This window comes from Anas platyrhynchos, chromosome W, assembly GCF_047663525.1.
Source record: "Anas platyrhynchos isolate ZD024472 breed Pekin duck chromosome W, IASCAAS_PekinDuck_T2T, whole genome shotgun sequence".
Taxonomy (NCBI): Eukaryota; Metazoa; Chordata; class Aves; order Anseriformes; family Anatidae; genus Anas; species Anas platyrhynchos.
The window spans coordinates 5367826-5386721 of NC_092620.1; the positions used below are offsets into that span (position 1 = coordinate 5367826).

The 18896-nt window shown below is 47.1% G+C and overlaps 1 long non-coding RNA gene across 1 annotated transcript; it reads right to left on the minus strand.

The window, feature by feature from the left end:
* Positions 1–750: 750 nt before the first annotated feature.
* LOC119714292 (uncharacterized) lies at positions 751–2263 on the minus strand. The gene is made up of 3 exons (XR_011805638.1): positions 2194–2263; positions 1976–2028; positions 751–1723 (listed from the first exon to the last, which is right to left on the minus strand). It is a non-coding gene; the product is annotated as an uncharacterized lncRNA (long non-coding RNA).
* Between the last annotated feature and the right edge of the window lie 16633 nt (positions 2264–18896).

Below are 18896 nucleotides of genomic sequence, written 5' to 3' on the forward strand. Positions count from 1 at the left end.
ATGACAAAGGCCCCAATGGCTCCAGACAGGTCCCTAATCCCAGACACAGGCCTCAAACCCTCAACATACGCCAAAAGAAGTATTAGTGCTGGTGCCAAGTGTTACAGACAGGCTCAAAAGCCCAGGCACAGGCCCCAGATGCTCAAGGCTGAGATGTAACTTGGCTTTCTGAATTACTGGAAAGCAGCTTTCATTCTCAGATAGGTGTGCACAGGCTAGATAGGATGGGGTTTTAGGTACCTCTTCACCTGCAGAAACACACTGCCATCAGGCACCACCATACCAGACAAGCTTTTTCTGCTAAAACACCCTTCTCAGATGCCCTGCAGCATTCAAGTGACCTGCTTTGCTCTGATTCTGAAGACTAACGTCACAGCCCATATTGCCTGTGACAGCTGATAAGCAGAAGAGAAAGCAACCATACCATTTGGAAGCCATCACTGCACGTGCCGCTCCTTGATGCTCTGTAACCTCTTCTCAAATCCTCAGCCACTTCTGTGGAGAGCCTGCCACGGCAGCTGCAAAGCAAGATGGATACCCTTCGCAGTCACCTTGTGCTACTTGGTGATTCTGCTGTCGTGGTTTTACTCAGGTAGGCAGCCGAGCTCCACCACAGCCGCTCTCTCACTCCCCCTCCTCAAAGAGGAATGGGGAGAAAATATGATGAAAAGGGCTCAAAGCTTGAGATAAGGACAAGAAAATCACGCAATAATTATTGTAACGGGCAAAACAGACTCAGCATAAGAAGATAGTAAGATTTATTGCTCATTACTAACAAGCTAGAGAAGTGAGAAACAAAGGAAAGAAACCAAAAGCACCTTCCCCCTTCCCCCATCCACCCTCTTCCACCTCCTCCCCCCGAGCGGCGCAGGGGAATGGGGGTTATGGTCAGTCTACAGCGCTTCTTCTCTGCTGCTCCTTCTCGGTCACTCTCGTCCCCTGTGCTGTGGGGTCCCACCCACGGGATGCAGTCCTTGATGAACTGATCCGGCGTGGGCTTCCCACAGGCAGCAGCTCTTCCAGAGCTGCTCCAGATATGGGTCCGTACCACGGGGTCCATCCCTCAGGAGAAAACTGCTCCAACCTGGCTCCCCTATGGGCAGCAGCTCCTGCCAGGTCACCTGCTCCTGTGTGGTCTCCTCTCCACGGGCTACAGGTCCGGCCCAGAATCTGCTCCGGCAGGGGTCTTCCACAGGCCGCAGCCTCTATCGGTGCAGGGCCACCTGCTCCACCGTGGTCTCCTCCATGGGCTGCAGCGTGGAACCCTGCTCCACTGTGGTACTCCATGGGCTGCAGGGGGACATCCTGCTTCACCATGGTCCTCACCACAGGCCGCAGGGAACTTCTGCTCCGGCACCTGGAGCACCTCTCCCCCTCCTTCTACACTGACCTTGGTGCCGTTCCTCACTCCTCTCACTCTCCCAGCTGCTGTGTGGTGCAGCGTCTTTTTTTTTTTTTTTTTTTCCCCCTGTCTTAAATATGCTCTCACAGAGGCGCAAAACAACATCGCTTATTGGCTCAGCTCTGGAAAACAATGGGGCCCTTCCCAAACATGGGGCAGCTTCTAGATCTTTCTCACAGAAACCACCCCTATGGCCCCCTGCTACCAAAACTTTTCCACGTAAACCCACTACATCTGCTCCAACCCAGCTCGTGACCAGACCGCCCTTCTTGTGCTGCTCTTCAGAGTGCAGCTTGGCCCCTCTGAGCCTGTGCGAGACACCTGCAAAAGAAGAAGAAAAGCATAGGCTGAGGCAGCATCCAAAGCCACAGCACAGCTAGGACGGTTACTCTCATCTGCTCCCTCACCTCTGCCCCCTCACCTGCCCTCAAGGCAGATGCTTCCATCTGCTCTCTTAGGCCAGCTACAACACCTCTGAAATATAAACAGGATTTTTACTGTATTTTGTGTAGTTAAGTAACTGCAGTGACAACCGCACCCTTAAATTAACTGCTACATCTGTTCATCGCTCACCTTGCCAAAAGCAGCTCTGGTCGTCAAGTCCCGTGTTGTACACTGTGTTTCAGCTTTAACAAATGAAAACAGTCAGAAGATAATCATTCAGCTACCAGCATTAGCACCCACCCCTCAACAACACGAGGGGCCCCATTTCTAATTTTATCATTTCAAAACAGCAGCCCCCTTGCCTCAGCACCTGAAAAGTAGATCAAGCCAGTCACCGAGTTGCCTACCAAGTACTGGGCAGTTCCAGAAGGAGCTCTTTCCTGTGACCAGTTCCTCCTAAGGTTTACACTCCACTGGGGAGGGGAAAGAAAAAAATAAAAGTTTCAGAACCCCATGTCTGTAAGCTTTCAAGATTCAACAGACCTCCTCCAGCACACTGTTCAAGCACTATGCAAACAGCTGCTTGCAAGCAGCTCGAGTCTCCCCCTCCACATCTGCAAACACCACAGAGATGACTCTGTGCCAGCTGCCCTTCAGTACGTGCCCAGAGGCAGACTGGATGTCTTTGCCAAAGCAGTCCAGACAATGTATTAGTATGGACTGCCACATTAGCTATCATCACTAACTGCCAGGCAGGACAGCTCCAGACCAAACACACAGAGGCACGCTACAAACATTACCAACAACACACAGAACACAAGGTGGAAGAAGCAGCAACTCCCAGAGGGAAGCCCTACAGCAACAGCGAGTCAGAACAGGTGCTCTGCAGCAGACCCAAGGAGACACTCAAATGCCACGACATGCAACTGGAAGCAACTGCCAGAACTGGGATGATGGAGGCATAGAAATCCTGCCTTTAAGACAAGAGACCAGAAGGATAGGGAGTGCAAACCCCATAAGAAAACGCTTAGGAAATGAATTCCCAAGCAAGAGCTCCTGATGTGACCCAGATGACTTCTGCAAAAGTGAGGATGGAAACAGATGCGATCTGAAACCGAATATGATGCACAAGACCGGAAACAGATCTGCACTCTAAGCAGCGACTGCAAGACAAGAAGTGCTCGGATCAGACCCATGATGACAAAACAAGCATTTAGGACCTTTGGTGCAGCTACCAAGTTGCCTGCCTAGTCCAGTGCAAAAAGAAAGGTGGATATCAAGGCCCAAGGAGAGCATAACTCAGAACACACGCTGCAGAAGAAACACTACAAGACAGATGAACAGAAGGGAACTATCCTGCCTGGCACATGTACTGACACTACAAAATAACCACTGCTCCTTCTAATAGCCTGGTGACCCAGCCTCAAGCAGCCAGAAGGTGACCCAGCCTGAACTGCCCTCACAGTGAAACCAAGTACATTCAGCCACCTGGCTCCATGCTGCTCCAGCACCCAGCTCCTATCAGCTGCACCAGATACGCAAAAAAAAAAAAGCAGCTTTCAGTACTCACAGCTGAGGCAAAGGCAGCTTTCAGTCGTCATTCAAAGCTGGGGCAAAGGCAGCTTTCACTACTCACAGCTGAGGCAAAGGCAGCTTTCAGTCCACCCTCAAAGCTGAGGCTAAGGTGGCTTTCAGTACTCAAAGCTGACGCAAAGTCCACTTTCAGTACTCAAAGCTGAGGCAAAGGCAGCTGTCAGTACTCACTCAAAGCTGAGGCAAAGGCAGCTTTCAGTCGTCATTCAAAGCTGAGGCAAAGGCAGCTTTCAGTAGTCACTCGAAGTTAAGAGAAAGGAGGCTTTCAGTACTCACAGCTGAGGCAAAGGCGGATTTCATTACTCACACAAAGCTGACACAAAGGTGTCTTTCAGTACTCAATGCTGAGGCAAATGCGGCTTTCAGTACTCACACCTGAGTCAAAGATGGCTTTCAGTACTCACTCAAAGCTGAGGCAGAGGCAGATTTAAATACTTAATCAAAGCTAAGGGAAAGGCCGGTTTCAGTACTCAAAGCTGAGGCAAAGGTGGCTTTCAGTAGTCATGCAAAGCTGAGGCAAAGGCAGCTTTCAGTACTCACAGCTGAGGCAAAGCCGGTTTACAGTACTCCCTCAAAGCTGAGGCAAAGGTGTTTTCAGTAATTAAAGCTGAGGCAAAGGTGGTTTTCATTACTCAAAGCTGAGGCAAAGGCAGTTTTCAGTAACCACTCAAAGGTGAGTTAAGAGCGGCTTTCAGTACTGAAAGCTGAAGCAATGGCGGTTTTCAGTAATCACTCACAGCTGAGGCTAAGGGAGTTTACAGTAGTCACTCAGAGCTTAGGAAAAGGTAGCTTTCAGTACTCACTCAAAGCTGAGGCTTAGGCGGCTTTAAGTACTCAGTCAAAGCTGCTGCAAAGGTGGCTTTCAATACTCAAAGCTGAGGCAAAGGCGGCTTTCAGTACTCAATCATAGCTGAGGCCAAGGTGGCTTTCAGTAGACACTCACAGCTGAGGAAAGTCCGGTTTACAGAACTCGCTAAAAGCTGAGGTTAAGGCGGATTTCATTACTCAAAGCTTAGGCAAAGCCAGCTTTCAGTACTCACAGCTGAGGCTAAGGAGGTTTTAAGTACTAAGTCAAAGCCGACGCAAAGGCTTCTTTCAGTACTCAATGCTGAGGCAAAGGTGGCTTTCAGTAATCACTCAAAGCTGTTGCAAAGGCAGCTTTCAGTACTCAAAGCCAAGGCAAAGGCGGCTTTCAATATCACTCAAAGCCGATGCAAAGGCGGCATTCAGTAGTCACGCAAAGCTGAGAGAAAGGCAGCTTTCAGTACTCACTCGAAGCTGAGGCAAAGGCAGATTTCAGTAGTCACTCAAACCTAAGGCAAAGGCGTCTTTCAGTACTGAAAGCCGAGGCAGAGGCAGCTTTCAATACCACTCAAAGCTGACGCAAAGGCGTCTTCCATTAGTTACTCAAAGCTGAGCGAAAAGCAGCTTTCAGTACTCAAAGCTGAGGCTTAAGTGTCTTTAAGTACTCACTCAAAGCCGACGCAAAGGTGTCTTTCAGTACTCACTCAAAGCTGACGTAAAGGGGTCTTTCACTACTCAAAGCTGAGGCGAAGGAATCTTTCAGTACTCAGTTGTTGGGAATTGGCACAAAGGGCGTGGACATGAGTCTGTGGAACAATTGTTCGATCTGAGCTTGCCTTAAGCAACCAGGAGTAGGCCTTAGAAAATCTCATGGTCTGCTGTAGCTGAGCAAACCAAGCTACCAGGGTAACTATGAGAAGCTCCCATGACAATGATTCCCACATCGCCCAATTGAGGAATTTAGAAAAATATTGTTACCAGCAGCTGGCTTCAAGGACAAGGTCTACGTGACTGCTAATCACAAGGGGGTTGTTTTCTTGTAGGTGGGGTTGTTTTCTTGTAGTTGTTTGTCTGAGTGCTTTTGACCAATAATCGTGTGTGAAACACTGTCCGCCCCTGTTAAGTTCACTATAAAAGTTAGGCTATTTGGGCAATAAAATGGAGCATGATCTGACTCTACTGGTGTCTGTTGTGCTTTCAGCCGTGCTTCCTGCAACGTCCTCTATCAAATGGCGCCGAAACAGGCTGAGACCCGAACAGGAGAGACCCGAACAAACCTGAACAGGAGAGACCCAAACAGGCTGACACCAGCGGCGCCGGGACATCGGAGCTCAGGGAGACCAGCGGCGCTGGGACATTGCATCGGAGCGGGATGCCGGAGCAGCGCCGGGACATCGGAGCGCCGCGAGACATTGGAGCGGCGCGGGACATCAGAGCGGCGGCGCAACATCGGAGCGGTGACGGGAAACCTGAGGTACACGCACTGACTGACGCTGCAGGGCTATGGCCAATTACGAGAGACACGGACAGACCTGGTGGACGCCGGACACTGACCCGGAAACACTCTACGCACCGACCTGGACACAGGACTCATGGTGAGACGCGGGAAAATGGAGCCGCGGAAAACGCGGGACATTGCAGTGGTCGCGGTGTGCTCCGGGACATTTGAGATTGACTTCCTGCGGGAGAGGGGACTCCACTCTCAGCTGCTCACCGCAGGAGCAAGAACACTGTGAGAGACAATACTTGTTTGCTTGGTTATCATTCTAAACTATATTCTTGTGGTATGATTGAGATTGTGGTATGATTGAGATTGAGATGTGCTAGAGGCCTCTGTATGTGTGATTGTGCTGTGTATTTTGCCATAGTGCAGGCTGAGGTTATTTTGCCATAGTGCAGGTTATTGCCATAGTGCAGGCTGACATCATAGGAAATTAGTGCCGGCAAAAATCTTAGGAAAATGGAGGACGAAGTAGCCCTAGATTTATTACAGCGCTTTTTAGAAAAATGGGGAGTCGACTGCAAACAACTAGCGGGACTAGTTGCGATCGGTCGAACAAAATCATGTTTCACAAGTACGGAGTCAGTGTTTGAAGTAGCCACTTGAAGAAATTTAGGGGATGTACTCTGGGATATGGTAATAGATGATGACAAGGTAGCAAAGAAATTGATGAAACCGTGGAGAGAAGTGATAAATACGATAAAACGATATCAGGTAGAAAGGAACTTGGCAGCGGTGGCATCTGATAGATTGAATGGAGGAAAGGGTGAGTCAGGTTCCGAGAGTGGGGTGTCGGCGGCAGGTGCCGGGGAAGACAGTACCTTGCTTTTTAGTACGAGCAAGGTTCCCGGTCCTCCGTGCTGGGGCTCCGTAACGGTTACGCGAAGGAGGAAAGAGGCCGTTTCACCGGAGGGAGATCGTGCTACGCTGGAATTGAGCGAAAGGAAGGAAGAACGTGGCAGTGAGCAAGAACATCGTAAGACTAAGGATAGGGAAGATGAACGAGGGGAGAGAAGGATAGTGGGAAGAGTTAATTGGCAGAGAATTATGGGCGAAGCTGTGGAGGAAAACCAATTAGGAGTGTTATAAATGGCTCAGGATTCAAATTAGGATTAAATAAAAAAAATAGGATTTATTAAAAGAATATCACAGAATCACAGAATTTCTAGGTTGGAAGAGACCTCAAGATCATCGAGTCCAACCTCTAACCTAACACTAACAGTCCCCACTAAACCATATCCCTAAGCTCTACATCTAAACGTCTTTTGAAGACTTCCAGGGATGGTGACTCCACCACCTCCCTGGGCAGCCTGTTCCAATGCCTCACAACCCTTTCAGTAAAGAAGCTCTTCCTAACATCTAACCTAAAACTCCCCTGGCGCAACTTTAGCCCATTCCCCCTCGTCCTGTCACCAGGCAATATAAAGGAATAGAGGTAAGCAAACAGCGCTGGGTGCACCGGGAGTCTCCGCTCCACCAGGACGCACACCAGTTACATCAAGCAGCTGATTTTTATGCTCCTAGACTAATACATATTCATTACTACTTCTAAAAAAATAGATTATTATAATTAGCTTCCGGGGTCCAGTCCCTCCTACTGGAGCATGCGCATCAGTCTCCTCTGGGGGTCTCTAGGGGTCTTTCATGCTGAAGGCTCGTAGTCTTCCTCTCCCCCTTTGTACTCACTTGGCACCATTCCAAGTTTATGGAACACTTTCTGCAGGTCTTGTCTCCCAACCGTCCTTCAGCTTCTTTTTTCTTCCTCTTAATCTCTTGGCCCCCCTGGCCAGATACCAAGGATCCTCATAGTATCCCATAACAGTCACTAGTTGTTATCAGTTGTTCTGAAACTCCCAGACATCAAACACAAACAGCTTATTTGACGCTTCACGAGTAATTAAAACATTCTTCCCCAGCCATTCACAGACACATCTATAGCAGTGTTAAGTTAATCTCGAAGAAGACAGGAAAAAAGGCTGTAACTGTTAGAAATAGAAGTCCGGAATAACAAAAGCAAACAGGTTCATAAATTTAAGGAGTGTTTTCTGAAGACGTGATAAATTGACTAGAATGAGGGGGAGACTGGGACACACTGCATCTGTGGTTCAAGAACTAAATTGCCAGTGCAGGGCCCAGAGGCAGACAGGATTCAAACAGAATTGTTCTTTATGGACACGAATTGTTAAAACATTCCTCACAGTCCCTTATCTTCTTTTTAATATCAACAATTCGTGTCTCTTCTGTTATTAACAATTGGATTTCATCAGTTTGTTCTTGGAGGGTCCAATTCTTAAGCATCATAATTGACATATTCCCTTCCTTTTTTAATGAAGTTATTACCAATGTACTATTTATCACCCGGTGTATTAATAATGTAAGGCAAGGTATCATACAAGGTATAAACAATAACATCATTACACCACATAACAATAAAAATAACACTCTTTTAACCCATGGTCCACCAGGCAGCCATGAAAATAAATTCCATTCCATATCCTTCCAGGTTTGTGCTCGCTCGCTCACCTCCCCCCCTCCTTCTCTGGGATGGGAGAGAGAAATGGGAAAGTGAAGCCTGTGAGTTGAGATAAAAACAAGAAAATAATAACAATAATAATAATAATAATAATAATAATAATAATAATAATAATGATAATATTACTACTAGTAATAATGTGTACGAAACAAGTGATGCACAATGCAATTGCTCACCACCTGCTGTCCGATGCCCAACCTAACCCCGAGCAGTCCGGCCCTCCTCTCAGCCTGCCTGCTAGCAGGACAGTGAGAAGCTGAATTTGGCTTGGTCCTTGGCTTGGTGTAAGCACTGCTCTGTAACAATTAAAAACAATTAAAACATCAGCATATTATTAACATTCTTCTCATCCTAAACCAGAACATAACATTCTATCAGCTACTAGGAAGAAACACCCTTTTTATCAATCTTTAAACAGCAATTACTAAAGCTAAATTTTCCACAGACTTCTCCTTCTTGTGCTAGTAAATAATCCAAAGCTAGGCAATTTTGATACAAAGCAGTTCTCATCTTTATAACTATTTCTATTACAGCTTGTAACCTCATTATTCTATTAAGTATATATACTGGGGTCCTATAGCCCCAGGATCTGTCTTCTGCTCACGTAGCTGGATCATAATAGGCAAACGCCTTCAGTCAAGGAGTTAGGCCCGCTTTCAGGGTCAATTCAGGCTTGTGTTACCGTTCAGCCTGTCAGGGTGATCCAGCTCCTGGAAAACGAATCACAGTTTTCTTGGGACAACCTGACCTTAGTGTAGGAGAAGTCCGGTCGAGGCCCTCTCACTCGGCAGTCAATACTCATAGGGGTTGCCTCCCTCGGTAGACCATACACACCGCAGTGGAGGGTCCTGCCCCGGTCTTGCCTTCTCCCTTTCCTCCCTTCAGGCTTGTCCCCTTTATTTGGCATCCTTAATTCATGCAGATTTTAGTATTTACTTAGCCGTTCATGATTTTCGGGATGATTAGGGTCTCAGTGGGGTCGGTCAGGGGAATGCAATTGTCCACAGTTCCCTGAGCAGTCCCATCGGTAATCTGAGCTTGCACATGAACTCAGGTTGTTTTAAGAGTTAACTGCTTTTCTGTTTCCATAACAACTCTCTCTCGGACCCATCATGTTAGCCCCAAAGGGCTAACACCCATGATTTTAAGATCTCTGCCTAGAGCAGAGGCAGAACTATTAACATTCCTACATCCTCTTTCCCTGCTTATTCAACTTCAAACACCTTTAACACTTTCAACAACCCTTTTAACACTTCCTTTATCTTTCTGCAGCCTGTACTTCTCTAATGCCAACATCAAAGGCTCAGTCAGGGGCCAACTTAATTCCGTACCTTTTCCCACCAAGATGCTGAAACAACATCAGTATACAACGTTTCATCCTGTTCTCCTTCTCAAAACCATCATTAACTGTAGCAAAACATTAGAGTTTAAAGTTCCATTTAGGGGCCACTTTTCTCCACGTTCCAGCTTATAAAGCGGCCACCATTGATTACAATATTTTATCAATGTTTTCCTGTTCACACTTCCAGAATACACGTATCACTTACAAAAATGTGGGCACGCAGGTATCTTTCAATAGCGATGTCACGAAACTATTACTATTACCAGGAATATTGCCAAAATCACAATAACAGTAATCAGAGTCAAATTCCACATGCAATAAGTCAGAAAACCAAAATATGTAACACCGTAACGATATCTTTCTTATAACAACTTGGGAGGAAGACCCCGAGTCTTCCTCACAGTGTACTTTTCACCTTTGGTCAGGAATCTCCTGAGTTGGCATGTTTCTTAATTGCAAGCGCTGGTTGTTGCTAATTCTTCCATTTGTTGTATCTTTATAATGAATTCCAATGTCCAGTTTTGAGATTTATAGTCCTTACATTTGTTTCTCTGTCCGTCTGCCGCTTCCTTATCATGAGTTCCAGTGTCTTGTTTCGAGATATACAGTCCTTGTCTAGGGATTGTCCTTGCCTCCCCAATGCCTCCCCAATGCCTCCTTAATCAACTGCATGTGAACTCTGCTGCACTACAAGTCACATTGCCACAATTCTCTTCATCTTCTCCACTGTCACAGTCTTTTTCACCATCACATTTCCACGACACTGGGATACACTGGGTTGACTGAGGACCACAGCTGATTTCATTTACCCGGCATGCTCTCATATGACACAGCTCAGCACTCTCGTCAGACCCATCTTCACAGTCCGTATCCCCATCACACTGCCATCTGTTTGGCACACACTGACCACTGTTGCACACAAAGTCAGATTCAGCACACATCTTCTTCACATATCTTTTTCACACAAGCACTCTCATCACTGCCATCTGAGCAGTCTTCACATTTTGCTCTAGCACCGTTGGCAGCAGTGCACAGTCAGGCGAGGGCGAGCAGCAGGCAGAGTGCCCTGCACCATCACCTGTGTCACTTATACTACTCCTATTACCCATGCTGTTAGTGTCAGTGGCATCCTCCTTGTACCGTTTCTGTCTTTGTCTCCCCCCTTTTCTTTTTGCCACTGGCCATTCACCACAAATGGATAAGACACATGATTACTAGTTAGGAAAGAGAGTGTAACGTCGGCTATACGGCTGCAGGCAGTGCCAGCTGCAACCTTAGGTTTGTGAAAGAGCCTGCCGGTGGTCATTTGGCAGTGTAATCTGCGTCTCTGCACTCCTGCCCTGCAATAGAGCTAAGTCGTCATTAGTAATAGTTATAACACCGATCTGGGGACTAATAGTCTTTTTTGCATTGCAAGATAAACCTTTTATAAAAAGAATGCTAGAGTGAAGCAGCACAGCCGCTGCTGCCGCTGCCTCCATGGTTATGTCAGACAGGCTGCAGGGTCCTGATGTCCGCCCCTCTGCTCTGTGCCGACTCGCCACACGGTGAGGGTCAGCTACCGGTGTCCACTGATGCCTCTGGTCTCCCGTAGCAACTCGATCTCGGATGTCCCACAATTACTTCAATTTCCTGCGTTTTTCGGCTTCTGTCAGGTCTATTCTGTGTCTCTCAGAGCCGTCCGTGGCTCTGCAGCGTCTCTCAGGGCTCTCTCCATCCAGCGGTAGTCCCTCTGTAGTGTCTCGGGTCTCCCGGCGCCGCTCCAGTCTCTCGGCCTGTTCAGGTCTCAGCGAGTCCAGGTCTCGGCCTGTGTGGGCCTCATATGTTGCAGGAAGCATGTCATGTCATGCTTCTGCCTTTTCTTGTCACAGTCAAAACATTTAAGAGCAAAAATAGGATCACAAGATACACCGCCAGGCCCATATATTAGGCACCACCACTCAAAACTTGGATAAAACAGCACTTCTTTTCAGTCTGTCAAGCACTTCGTTCGTCTCCGCCCACTCCCCTTGCGGAGAGTACAGAACCACGGATCGGAACTCTGCACTCACACAGCACAGCACAATCACACAGAGGCCTCTAGCACATCTCATTCATACCACAGGAATATAATTTAGAATGATAACCAACCAAATAAGTATTGTCTCTGACTGTGTTCTTCGTGAAGTGACTTGGAACACTTTGTTTCAAACCCTTACATTTACACAAACACTTTCAACACAAAATACATACATAAAAACACATACAATTATTAACACTCCAGTTAGTATCCCTCCAGCAGCTGAAAACATACCGTTTGTCTGCAGTTTCAGGAGATCTTTGCTCCCGCGGTGAGCAGCTGAGAGTGGAGTCCCCTCCGAGCAAAACACTCAGGGTGCACCTAGGGGCATCCGCGCTACAGCCGATCCCGCAGCCGAGCAGAGTGTCTCCTGCCTGGCTCACCAAAATGACTCACAGAAAGCTGACTCCACAATCAGTAAGATTGTAAAGTAGGTATGTTTACTCAGTTCCATGCAGCACGGGGCGGGTAGTCCCACCAAAGACATGCACGCCTAATATGGCAAATTGCTTTAGTAAAGAGTTACGTACGCATAAACATTCCTATACACATGCATAACCTGTCCCTTTGTGAACAGTTCTCCTTATCTTAGACCCCTTAATTAAAGTCCGTACCATGAGGTTGTTTTTGATCTGGTTCTCGGGGTCCAAGAGGCTCCTGTTATCTGGTGGTATAAGTGCAGCACAGGCACAAATGTAGCACATATTCATTCTTAATCAATTGCTCTCTAATTTCTAATTCCAGTGTTTCAGCTTGCTCTTTTCCGGATCCACGGGTATTCTACTATTAATGTTCAAAGCCTGACAGACCCCGTCCTCCGTGGATCAAAATACATGGGGTCTTAAGGGTTCTTTTGGTCATTCTATCATATGATACTGGATCATTTTCAATTTACTCTTTAATTTTCTGGGGCCCCTATTGTTCCAATTTCTAATCATTATTCATAATGGACTTTTTGGTCATATATCTGGTAATTTGCTCCCTTTCTGGTCCTTGGTCTTCGATTTTATCTGACCCATCCGGGAATTTTACTTGTGGCAATTCCCACAGCCCTTGGTTGCCCCCAGTGAGAGTGTCTTGCAGGGGGTTTAGGACCTATCACCCACCCACGTATCACTCCCTTCACCGGCCCAGCCCTCCAACAGGAGTTTAGAACTGGTGAGAAAACAAAAAGACCTCCACGCTGACTTTAGAAGTCTCAGTTACACTCTCACACACAAAAACTGGCAACCGCACCTTTACCCAACTGGACGGTATCTTACGAATCAGTCGTCTTCGTCCAGACTCCAATCGGACGGTATCCACCAGCGTCTCTGCTGTCTTCGTCTGGGATCGAACCAGACGGTATCCAAACGACTGTCGTCTTCATCCGGTTTGATCCCGGACACCGGAATCCAACCAAACGGTATCCAAACGACTCTGTCGTCTTCGTCCGGATCTTTGCGCGCAGAATTACGGGCAAAAAACAGCCGGCAAGGGAGCTCAAAAAAAAATCTAATTCTTTGCTTACCTTTATTCAGGTTCAGGATGGCATTAGTCCCGATCTGACTCAAACAGGAGCCACCAAATGGTGGGGCGCCTCTCCTAGATTAAATCAGAATTCAGGAACTATAGCCCTCCCGGACGAGCCCCCAAATTGTTATAAATGGCTCAGGATTCAAATTAGGATTAAATAAAAAAAATAGGATTTATTAAAAGAATATAAAGGAATAGAGGTAAGCAAACAGCGCTGGGTGCGTCCTGGTGGAGCGGAGACTCCCGGTGCACCCAGCGCTGTTTGCTTACCTCTATTCCTTTATATTCTTTTAATAAATGCTATTTTTTTTTATTTAATCCTAATTTGAATCCTGAGCCATTTATAACAGGAGCATTTGCAGACATCTGTCAAGATCCCATGGCGTTCCCGGTGATATATGAAGGGGACGGCCATGGAAACATGCAAGGGAGTCATATTATGCTTAGTTGGAAGCTGTTGTCTCAATTACGTAGTACAGTTAATGAGTCAGGATTGCATAGTGAACCTATGAAGCAAATGCTGAATTATATCTGGGGAGGGACGCTGCTATGCCCCGAAGATATTAAGGTGATAATGAAAATGATAATGACCCAATCGCAGTTGTTGTTATGGCAAGCCCATTGGCAGAGGCATTGCGAAATTTCAGAGCAGCGACCGAGGAGCCCTAACGATCTGTTATACGAAGTTACTGTAGAGCAGCTTATGGGAGCAGGCATGTTTGTTACCATCACTGCTCAGCTCGAGTTAGGTCCAGAATATTGCCTTGAGTCCATGAGAACAGCTCAAGTGGCAGTGGAGAATGTTAAAACCACTCCAACGGCCCCCTCTTACATGGCTATGAAGCAAGGCAGGGATGAGCCTTTTGCAAGGTTTATTGATCGGGTAACTGCTGCCATAGATCAAGCAGATGTCCCAGAGTGGATGAAGGCTGCTTTACTTTGACAGTGTGTTATGGAGAATAAAAATTCGGTTACAAAGGCTATTATATTGACACTGCCGGGGGATGCCACTATTGAACTAATGTTAGAAAGAATGAGCAGGGTTCCAGCAGGGCCCCACGCCATGTTAGTAGAAGCAGTACGCGATTTAGGGAAAGATCTTATACAGGCACAGCAGCAAGCCTTTGCAGCTCTAGCCCCGCTGTGGACAGAAGAAAGGCAACCTCGAGCTCCATTTCGACGACAAAATCAATGCTTCTGGTGTGGAAAGGAGGGACACCATCGCCGTGACTGTCGAGCACGACAGGTGTGGTGTGAGAACTGCAAGTCACCGAATCACAATACTGTGGTATGCAACCGCTCGGGAAACGGCAGACCGAACGCGCCGAGTCGCCGCGCTACGACAACAGTGGTGGCTCCAGCCCAAGTGGAGGGGAATGCTTTGGCCCCAACGGAACCACGGCCACCAGCAGCAGTGTCTCGCAACAACCCGTTCTGGACAGTGTCCTGCAGCCAGCCACAGCAGGGAGCCTCGGCTTGGACTTGGCAACAGCAATAGACGTGACTATAATAGATCAGAAGCCTGTTAAAATTCCTTCTACTACTATGGGACCCTTAATAATTGATAAGAAACCCCACGGTGCTTTATTAATAGGACGTTCGTCGAGCGGGATTAAGGGACTCTTTATATTACCTGGAGTTATTGATGCTGATTACAAAGGGACAATATCGATAGTGGTGCAGACGCTATATCCACCATTACATATTCCTGCCAAAAGTAAAATAGCGCAATTGGTTCCGCTGCCACAACTTACGGAAGGCACGAAGGCAACTACCGATGTGTCTAGAGGGACCCAGGGGTTTGGGTCTACAGGGGGACTGGCTATGTTGACCATGGCTATGAATCGGCAACCGGTGGTATCAGTCACGTTATATAGTGCGGGAGAGAAATTGGATTTGGATATGCTGCTGGATACTGGAGCTGACCTCACGATAGTGCATTGTGATCGCTGGCCTAATTGCTGGCCGTCAGTGCACGCTGTTAAGGGAGTAGAAGGAGTCGGAGGACTCGCATCAGTGCAAAAGAGTCGAGACAGAGTCCGCATAATAATTGATGGACGGACAGCAAGTACCCATATTACGGTTATGAGTCTGCCACAAGGAGTGGATGGGCTCCTAGGGCGAGATGTCCTTGACCAACTAGGTGTGGTACTTAGCACAGACAAACCTTTTCATTGAAGGTCACTGCAACATGGGCTTTCCCGATCCCTCTCCGTTGGACTACTGACAAACCGGTATGGATCGAGCAGTGGCCGTTAAAGATGGAGAGCCTCCAAGCAGCGCATGACCTGGTTAGAGAACAGTACGCTCAAGGACACCTACAATTATCCACGAGCCCTTGGAATACCCCCATTTTTGTGATTAAGAAAAAGTCTGAGAAATTTCGACTGCTGCATGATTTACGAGCAGTCAATAGTCAGATGCAGACAATGGGAGCGTTGCAGCCAGGACTGCCGAACCCGTCTATGCTACCAGAACGTTGGCACTTGTTGATTGTGGACTTAAAAGACTGTTTTTTCACAATTCGATTACATTCAGATGACACTCAACATTTTGCTTTTACCTTACCTGCCATCAATAAAGAGGCTCCTGCGCAGCGTTTCGAATGGACTGTCCTTCTGCAGGGAATGAAAAATAGTCCTACACTTTGTCAACTTTTTGTGGACAATGCCTTGCGGCCCATACGTGCTGCATGGCCCTTTGCCATTATTTATCATTACATGGATGATATTTTGATTGCCCAAGAGAAAGATTTTGCTCCAGAACAATTTTCATTCCTGTCTCAAGAACTTCAAAAGCAGGGTCTGATTATTGCACCAGAAAAAATACAGTCATCACCGCCATGGACATGTCTAGGTTGGAAAATTTCAGATTTGCAGGTGCGACCTCAGAAGTTGGAAATAACTACGTCCATCAAAACACTCAATGATGCGCAAAAGCTGCTGGGTGACCTCCAGTGGTTGCGACCGGTCATAGGGATTTCTAATGATGATCTGGATGTATTGTGGCCTCTCCTTAAAGGAACTGATCCAGCAGCCCCAGTTACGCTGTCGGCTGTGCAACTTACAACAATGCAGAAGATTGCAAGACAAGTAACAGAACGATGGGTTGATTGGCTGGATCCAAACCTACCAGTAGATCTTACGATCCTTAATGGACCCTCGCAGTTAATTGGTGCATTGACACAATGCAAAAAGAAAAAGGGGGAGAGAGTCCGTATCCTTGAATGGCTTTTTACAAGAATACAGCCGCGGAAGTCAATAGAGCAAAAACTAGAAAATTTGGCAGATTTAATCCGGAAAGGAAGGACACATATTATGCACATTATGGGAAAGGAGCCAGGAGTGGTGAGGGTGCCGTTAAAGAAGGATGTTATGGACTGGTGCTTGCAACACAGTGAGGAATTACAAGTTAGTCTGTTGACAATGGGTCAGAACATTTGTGTGGAACCGTTGAAATCGATGGCCCTGCAATGGGTGGGCCAGAATTCATGGATTATGAAACCAAAGAAGAGTGAGATTCCGCTGCAGAACGCCGTAACGGCCTTCACCGATGCCGGGAAAAAGTCAAGGCGAGCAGCGATCACTTGGATGGAAGACGGAGTACGGCATCATCACCTACTAGAAGCTGTCCCTGGAGACTCATTACAGACGCTGGAATTGGCAGCCGTTGTTTGGGCTGTCCTCCGATGGCGTGATCAACCCCTTAATGTGGTGACTGACTCTTTATATGTGGCAGGGGTGCTACAGCGCATTGAGGATGCCAGGCTTCGGGACACTAAAAACCCATGGCTCAATGAGCTCTTTCGACAATTGCAAACAGCCATACAACAGAGGCAGGGTCCTTATGCAGTGATCCATATCAGGAGTCATATGTGGAACCAGGGGCTAGGGGAAGGTAATCAGAGAGCGGACCAACTTGTTGCTACCGCAGTTCCACTTAGTGACTTTGTAAAAGCTAGGGAAGCCCACAATATGTTTCATCAAAATGCCAGAGGGTTGAAACAACAGTTTGGTATCTCTTTGAGCGAGGCACAGGGTATAGTGAGAACGTACCCCGAATGCAGCCATCATGGGCCAGGTTTGGGGACGGGGATAAATCCCCGGGGATTGGGACCCTGTGAGCTCTGGCAAATGGACGTCACGCATGTGCCTGAATTTGGAAGACTGAAATATTTGCATGTGACAATTGATACATATAGTCATTTTATTTGGGCAATTCCTCAGGCAGGAGAAAAGGCCATTCATGTGAAAAGACATCTGACATGTTGTTTTGCGGTAATGGGGGTACCTTTAAAATTGAAAACAGACAATGGACCTGCTTATAGCAGTACAGCCATGAGAAAGTTTTGTCAGCTATGGGGAGTGGTCCATCACACAGGCATCCCACACTCCCCTACTGGGCAAGCAATAGTAGAAAGGGTTAACCAGACGGTCAAAAGGTACCTACAGAAGTTTAAAGACATTCATGATATACAGGAAAGAGTATCTAAAGCATTATTTGTATTAAACTATTTGTGCATATTTGGAGAATCAGAAGCGGTGCCGGCTAAATGTCACGCGGGACCCTTTCAGGGCAATAGACCTACGGAAATGAAGGTCTACTATAGAGACTTATCCACAGGGCAGTGGAGTGGGCCTGCCGTAGTACAGTATATTGGCAAAGGATATATGTGCGTGCTCACGCCTACAGGTACCCAGTGGATCCCTGCAAAGTGGACTAAGGCAGCCTGTCGCGTTAAAGGGGTGTAGCTGATTAACCGTTACGGGCCCGGTTGGATTCAGAGTACTGAACCAGACGGACATTCACCAAAAACACATTAACCGCCTGGGGGTCCAGTCAGACATTCACCAAAAACGCATTAACGGTCTGGGGGTCTGTTCGGACATTCACCAAAAACGTAATAACCACCTGGGGGTCCGTTCAGACATTCACCAAAAATGCATTAACCGTCTGGGGGTCTGGTTAGATTCAGAACACTGAACTATCACGGATAACCACCCTCACCCTAGTTGCATTTAATGAGAGCTATCACAATGCAATCAAGTATGGTTTATTACAGCAACAGATAATCAGGTTCTTTTGGATTGCCGGCGATAGTGACTGTCTGCAAAAGCAAGCTAGTATGCATGAAATACACAGGTGTTATAGGTGTTACAGATGTTATACAGGTGTTATAGGTGTTGTAGGTGTTATAGGTGCGCAGCCTAGAAATAAACGCGTTAAAAGGATCAAAGACTCTATAGAGATTTATAAGCAAATATTCAGATCTCACCCAAAGGCGTCCCAATGGGGGGGGAAGAGAGGCTCAGCCCATCGACTGATCCCAGGAGTCAGGAGGTCCTAAGGATGTTGTATGTCCTCGGGATGGTATCTCCCCTGACGATGGTATCTTCCCTGCCATCCCCTCTCTCTTGGGCCAATTTATATTATTTTCTGTCTTTTAGGTGGAGCTTGAGTGGCTCTAGTCAAGCATATCTTAGTTATGATTAGTGTAAAGTTTTCCCGTCTCCATTTAAAGTAATAGGCTCTGAGAAATTCAGAGCGCATGCTCAGTGAGGGGTGGTCGCACCTTGGAGGCGGGTAGCTTTTGGGATGGAGGTGTGTTTTGGTATTATAATGATATTATAATGAGCAAAAAGTACACTAGGGTACAGCATTTGTCAAAACATGACAGGTCTTTGGCTTAGGGTGGCAAAAAGTGCAGCTTTGTGCACAAGAACAATTGAGGCCCCACCTGATTACAGAGCCTAGCCGTGGTGT